This window comes from Nannobrachium achirus (genome assembly GCF_963921795.1).
Source record: "Nannobrachium achirus genome assembly, chromosome: 22".
Lineage (NCBI taxonomy): Eukaryota > Metazoa > Chordata > Actinopteri > Myctophiformes > Myctophidae > Nannobrachium > Nannobrachium achirus.
In genome coordinates this window covers 8,240,401-8,246,400 of record NC_137829.1, presented here as the reverse complement: position 1 = coordinate 8,246,400, position 6,000 = coordinate 8,240,401, and the positions used below count along the sequence as shown (strand labels likewise).

Below are 6,000 nucleotides of genomic sequence, written 5' to 3'. Positions count from 1 at the left end.
ATTGTCGTGGGTGCAGGCAGAGGTCACGAGACTTATGTGTGAGTTTGTGTTTTGTGTGTGCATGTATGTGTGCGTGTGTCTGCAGCAGCCAGATTTAGCTGCAGAACGGAGCAGGGGCTCAGGAAGTCAGCTTATGAGAAGTGGGTAAAAATGCAGACACAGACGACAAACCAGACGACTCGCACCTCCTTTCATATTGTGAACGTTTCGTTTCAGAGAAGACGAAGAGCTTCTCTGTTTTTCCACTTTCTTGAAACGTTAGAGAGGACAGAGGCGGTGTTGGTTTTGTGGGTGGAAGGGTTTACCAAGATAAAATGTCACTGAACAGATGGTACAAGCTGGCATAATGCTGTTCTGTGAAAAGCTGATAGTGAATCTGCGTTGATCAATAAATGCAAGGTGCATTGTTTAATATGGGTTCAATAGTTCTGCCTTTTCTCTTTCATAAATTCGGATGAAATTGGAAACAGCTGATCTCAGTAAGTGAATTAAATTCTACTTTTGTTTGTTTTGTTTGGGTGACTGCTGTAACAGTAGTCACGCTCTAATGCTTGCTTCTCATAATTTACATGTGTGGAATTGATTTTTGTGTGAGTGTATGTGTGCATTTGGGTGTATTATGGAGCATGTATGAGTGCAGGTGTGTGTGTGTGTGTGTGTGTGTGTGTGTGTGTGTGTGTGCGTGTGCGTGTGCGTGTGCGTGTGCGTGTGCGTGTGCGTGTGCGTGTGTGTGTGTGTACTGTGCGTGCGTGCGCGCAGCGGCGTGTGTGTGCGCGTGTGTGTGTGTAGTGTACGGATCTGAGCTGCATCCGGCGACCTCATCCACCTCATCCCGACAGGATTACTGACACAGGATCTCCCTGCCCCTGGCAGAAATAGCCAGGACCCAAGGGCAATCCACCAGAATATGGGAACTTCCATGAGCCTTGCTTATATGCGTGTAATTATGTATGTACACATGTTTATGTAGGTCTCTTTGTGTGTTTACCACTGCCAACCTGGTGTCCCTATTATGGGCATGTCATTATAGGTTGCAAAAGTGTTGGAAATTATTAATTTTGGAGGGGGAATGGCAGGTGTGTGTGTGTGTGTGTGTGTGTGTGTGTGGTGTGTGTGTGTGTGTGTGTGTGTGTGTGTGTGTGTGTGTGTGTGTGTGTGTGTGTGTGTGTGTGTGTGTGTGTGTGTGTGTGTGTGTGTGTGTGTGTGTGTGTGTGTGGTGTGCAGACTGTGCACACGCGTGCATGCGTGTGTGTTTACATGGGTATCATCTCTCTATAAATGGAGCTGGTTCCTCTCAGGTGCTGAGGCCCATGGCTGGGGCACTAAAGAAGTCTCTCTCTCTCTCTCTCTCTCTCTCTCTCTCTCTCTCTCTTTCTCTCTCTCTCTCTCTCTCTCTCTCTCTCTCTCTCTGGTCTGTCTGTCTCTTTCTCTCTCTCTGTTCTCTTCTTACGGCCTTAGAGAATTTACATAAACACTGATTAAAACATAAACTTTCTTATGTGATTGGTCCTGAAAATGACCACGGTTGCTCCTTTGAAGACGAGCCTTCCTAGTCTTCAAACAGCAAATTAGCTGTTGCTCCCATGGCCTTTGCTTTAAAGGAGAAATCCACCCTAAAACAGAATTGACTTAACTTGCCTTATTCTGTGATCTTGGACAGTCAAGTCAATATCTACTGTACGAACAGACAACTGACTTCCTGGTCTAATCGGAGCCACAAAATATCCTACCTATATCTAAGTGTAGGATATTACACTTAGAATCAGCAATACGTTGTGTGTTTGTGTGCGTTTGCGTTCCCACGGCAGACCAGTTGTGCGTCTGTGTGTACATATGCAAAAACTACCGGTATGTTGGATTCGATGACATTAACGATGACATGTATATCCTTATCATTCAACCATTCAACCATTGGTTTTCGAGGTGGTGTCCACATAATAACGTGGGATTTATAAATACAAAATTATGAATTATGATGTTATGTAACGTTAGAAATAACGTGGCCTTCATAAATGTTGAGGGGAAACCTTCTCTAATTAGGAGAGACATAAATCCAACTTTAGACGGTGTGAGGCTCATTTCTAGACATATGGATGAGTTTACTGACAAACTATGCTCATCATGACCAAATTGACCATCTATAGTTGGGAGCAGGAGGAAGACTTGTGGCCACATACGCTTCTCTGTGCTTCCACCAGAACAGTCATCCACCCAAAACCCCATAGACACTGTTTACACCCAAAGGTGATGGGGACAGCTGGAAGGAGGGCCGGCATTGTCAGGGGCGGGGGCCATTCAAGGTAGTAAGGGGCCGCTTTTTTCTAGTGATATGAATGTGTGATGTCAATCAGCTGTGACACTGTGTAGTGCTTGACTTTGAATTTGTGAGCTGATAGAGGGTATGCGGATGACATCATCATCATAGCTGGAAATTATGCAGAATGCCTACTGAGTGGCAAAAAAATACTTTCTGGCCTTGACATCCCATACATGCAAACAGAAAAGTCCTATCTGATTGCATTAAACGATGCTAAACTCACTTTGCCACTCATTTTGCCACTCGATTTGACATTCACTTTATGCATGTGCATAACCTCTATACAGTTTTTTTTAGATCTCACACATCCAGATGTTTGAGTATACTGCAGGGCTTACCGCTCTAAATCAGAAAATGTACACATATCGCAGTAAAACTACCATGGGTTCTGTTATAATATCCAACACTTTAGAATTCTGAGAGTTAATATAATTCTGAGAGTGTACACATTTAACCTAATGGACCCATAAGGGTCCATTTGGTTACATTTGTACACTAAGAGTTACAAGTGCTTAAATGCTCCAGGATTTGTCCCTTGATGACATCATCACTACAGTCTTGCCACTCTGTAAAATTGAGTTTAGCTATATTATGATATAAATATTATGTGAATTAAATTTTAGGGTGGATTTCCTTTCAGTTAACTAGAGTACACATGTTGACAAGGGTTTACGAGCCTCTGTAACGTCTGTTGTTATTTGGCGTGATGTGATCAATCTAATCAATATGTAGCCGTTACCAACTCCATTCAGCCCGTCCACGTTTCAGCACCGCCTGTCTCTGTCTGTTGCCCTTTGTGTCTCCTCTCTCTATAAATGCCTGTTTTTTCCTGTAAGTGGCATGTTGACGAGCATATTGTAGATAATTGGCTCCTGACAAACAGGGAGACCGGGCTTAAAAGTGTTCCTGCAAGGCAGATAAGTGCTGTGATGTAGGCAGCAGTCTACAGTACATGTTGCTGGCGACAGCCACTTCAAATAAAACCACACCGCATTACGGCTTTATTGTGACACTGACTTTTGCAACATCGGTACCCCTTAGGTGTGTGTGTGTGTGTGTGTGTGTGTGTGTGTGTGTGTGTGTGTGTGTGTGTGTGTGTGTGTGTGTGTGTGTGTGTGTGTGTGTGTGTGTGTGTGTGTGTGTGTGTGTGTGTGTGTGTGTGTGTGTGTCCATTTCTGAGTTGCAGGGTACATGTCTAGGGGTACCGTATAATGCTTAATTTATACCCCGTCACATGACGCCGTCATGCGCGTCAATCTCACATCGTGTTTGGATGTGACTTTTTGTGAGCTTGCAGGTCGGATATGTTTGCGTGCGACACCTATCGTACGACGAACTATAAATCAGGCTTAAGAGTACCACGGCTTAAGTACCAGTCACATATGTATGCCACGTCACATACAAGAACACCTGAGGCCCGAATGGAATCACAAGAGATGGAGGCAGACGTTCAATATGAATTCACGGGGACCCGATAAGATCTTCATGTTGGACTGTCTATTCCCGGAGATGAAAAGAGCAAAAAAGCATGAATGGCGCCGCTATTCCCTCTAATAACCGCCGCGTTCAAGAAGACATGTATTTTTCCTCTCTCTCTGTGGAGCTGATTGGTTCCCAGAGGAAATGTTTAGGGTGCTTTGAGGCAAAGTGCATCAGTTGGAGTGGGTCTCTTAAGGTTTTTCTTTTTTCTTTTCTTTCTTTTTTTTTTACCCTAAAGGAACTTTTTCCTTTTTTTTTCCAAAACATAGCAGGCCCATGCCAGGGTTTGATGCTATTGTGAGTGGCCGGTGCTTACAGAAGTGTGAATACTCCGAATAGAGAGGTAGTAGCACTCTGTGCTCTCTTGAGCCTCGTTCAAAAATGTCCCAGAAGCATCCAAAAGTCTTTGCCTGCCGCTCCTGCCAAGGGAAATACGCCTTATGAAATGGAAATTCTGAGACCATTCACACAGTGCCAGGAATGATTCGAGGAAAAGAAGAAGAAAAAAAAACACATCTCCATGTCCATCTCAGTACATCCAGGGCTCAGGGCTGGATGAGGGAAAACACACACACACACACACACACACACACACACACACACACACACACACACACACACACACACACACACACACACACACACACACACACACACACACACACACACACACATCCCCAGCCCCTGTGCTCAGGGGTGTCACACCAAATTCTGGGCCCTGGGTACAAGGATTCACTGCGGGCCCCCCATGAATGTTCTTCATAGGGGAGGGGGTTTAACCCGTTTAGACTGGGAACGCATTATTTTTGTGCTCTAACTCTTGAAAGGTATATATAAGCTATATAAGCAGATACTGTATGTAAGCGCACCGAGTGCCGCGCTTCGAGCTTGTAGATCTGCTATTTTTGAAAAATCTTGAAGATTTGTGCAAGTCTTTGAATATTTCAAATCCTCCTAAGGTTTTTTGAAAAACCTATGTTTCTATGTCCCCAAAATGATATGTATTTGGCCACGGATGCTCAAAAAATCAAAGATTTTCAAACATTTTCACGACTTTACAAAAATAGCAGATCTACAAGCTCGCAGCGCGCGCTGTATATCTGCTATTTTATATCTGCTATTTTTCAATAGCTAAAGTATAAAATAATTAAGGTCCCTCCACCTTGGGCCCTAGTAACTCAGTCCCACTTTTACCCTCCCCTTGTGACGCCCCTGCCTGTGCTACCTACACACACACACACACACACACACACACACACACACACACACACACACACACACACACGCTGAGTCCCACACACATACATCATGAGGAATATTTACCTGACGCACGCTGTGTAAGGGTGAGGGTGAGAGTCTGGTGCAGAGATGAATTATAGAGGGCTGTTTGGAGTTCACGTCAAGGTTTTTGTCTGCGCAGAGGAAGAGAGCATTAGGGGGAGAGCTTTTAGTCAGCCATTTTTGTTAGCTGTCCACTTACTCCGGCTAAGAGGTAAGCCTACAGGGAGCTGTTTGAATGAGCTCCCCGGGCCAGAATGAGGGCCACATAATAAGGTCATGATCAGGCGGCTTAAACATGTAGCCGGTTGAGGAGGTTAGTCTGTGATTCAAATGAGCCGCGATTCAGCTGCTTCTCCTCTCTTTCTGCTAGCACACTAGATTACAGTATGTTAAATATTTTATTTTATTATTAAATATAAGGATCGGGGAGTCCGGTGGCCTACTGGTCAAGGCGCATGCCACATAGGCACCGCCACATAGGCATGGTTGCCGCCGCATCGCCGGTTCGATTCCCGATCCGGGCGACCTTTGCCGCATGTCACTCCCCATCTCTCTCTCTCCCCATTTCCTGTCAGTCTACTGTGCTATCAATAACCGCATAAAAAAAGCCCCCAAAAATACATAAAAAAAATAAAAAATAAAATAAACATAAGGATCGGTCCCAGGCTCTCCCTAACTGAATTACAGTAGTAGTATTCTGCTAATGCCCCTGCCAGCAAAAGTCTCAGTAAACGTTGTTTGTTCTGCTCAGCGTTTTGTTATGACTGCCGAGGTTTTGACTCGTGATGTGACGACGACGACGACGCGTGTGTTGTTGTGCGTGTGCTTCTTTTTTCACCCTGGTCTGTGTATCACTGCTCACTATAAACCTGTTGCTCTCATTGGTTAGAGGAAGAGAGAGGAAGTTATAGGGAGTCAGACTG

At 44.6% G+C, this 6,000-nt stretch overlaps 1 protein-coding gene across 4 annotated transcripts in view; it reads left to right on the top strand.

The window, feature by feature from the left end:
* Positions 1 to 6,000, top strand: part of LOC308308036 (Krueppel-like factor 12) — a gene marked incomplete at its 5' end in the record, with an annotated part of 58,387 nt that overhangs the window by 6,700 nt on the left and 45,687 nt on the right. Inside the window, one exon of one of the 4 annotated variants that reach the window (XM_080753401.1) lies at positions 780 to 948. The exons of the other annotated variants lie outside the window; for them this stretch is intronic. Of the gene's footprint in view, positions 1 to 779; positions 949 to 6,000 lie in introns of those variants that run through there. 4 annotated transcript variants of the gene reach the window in all.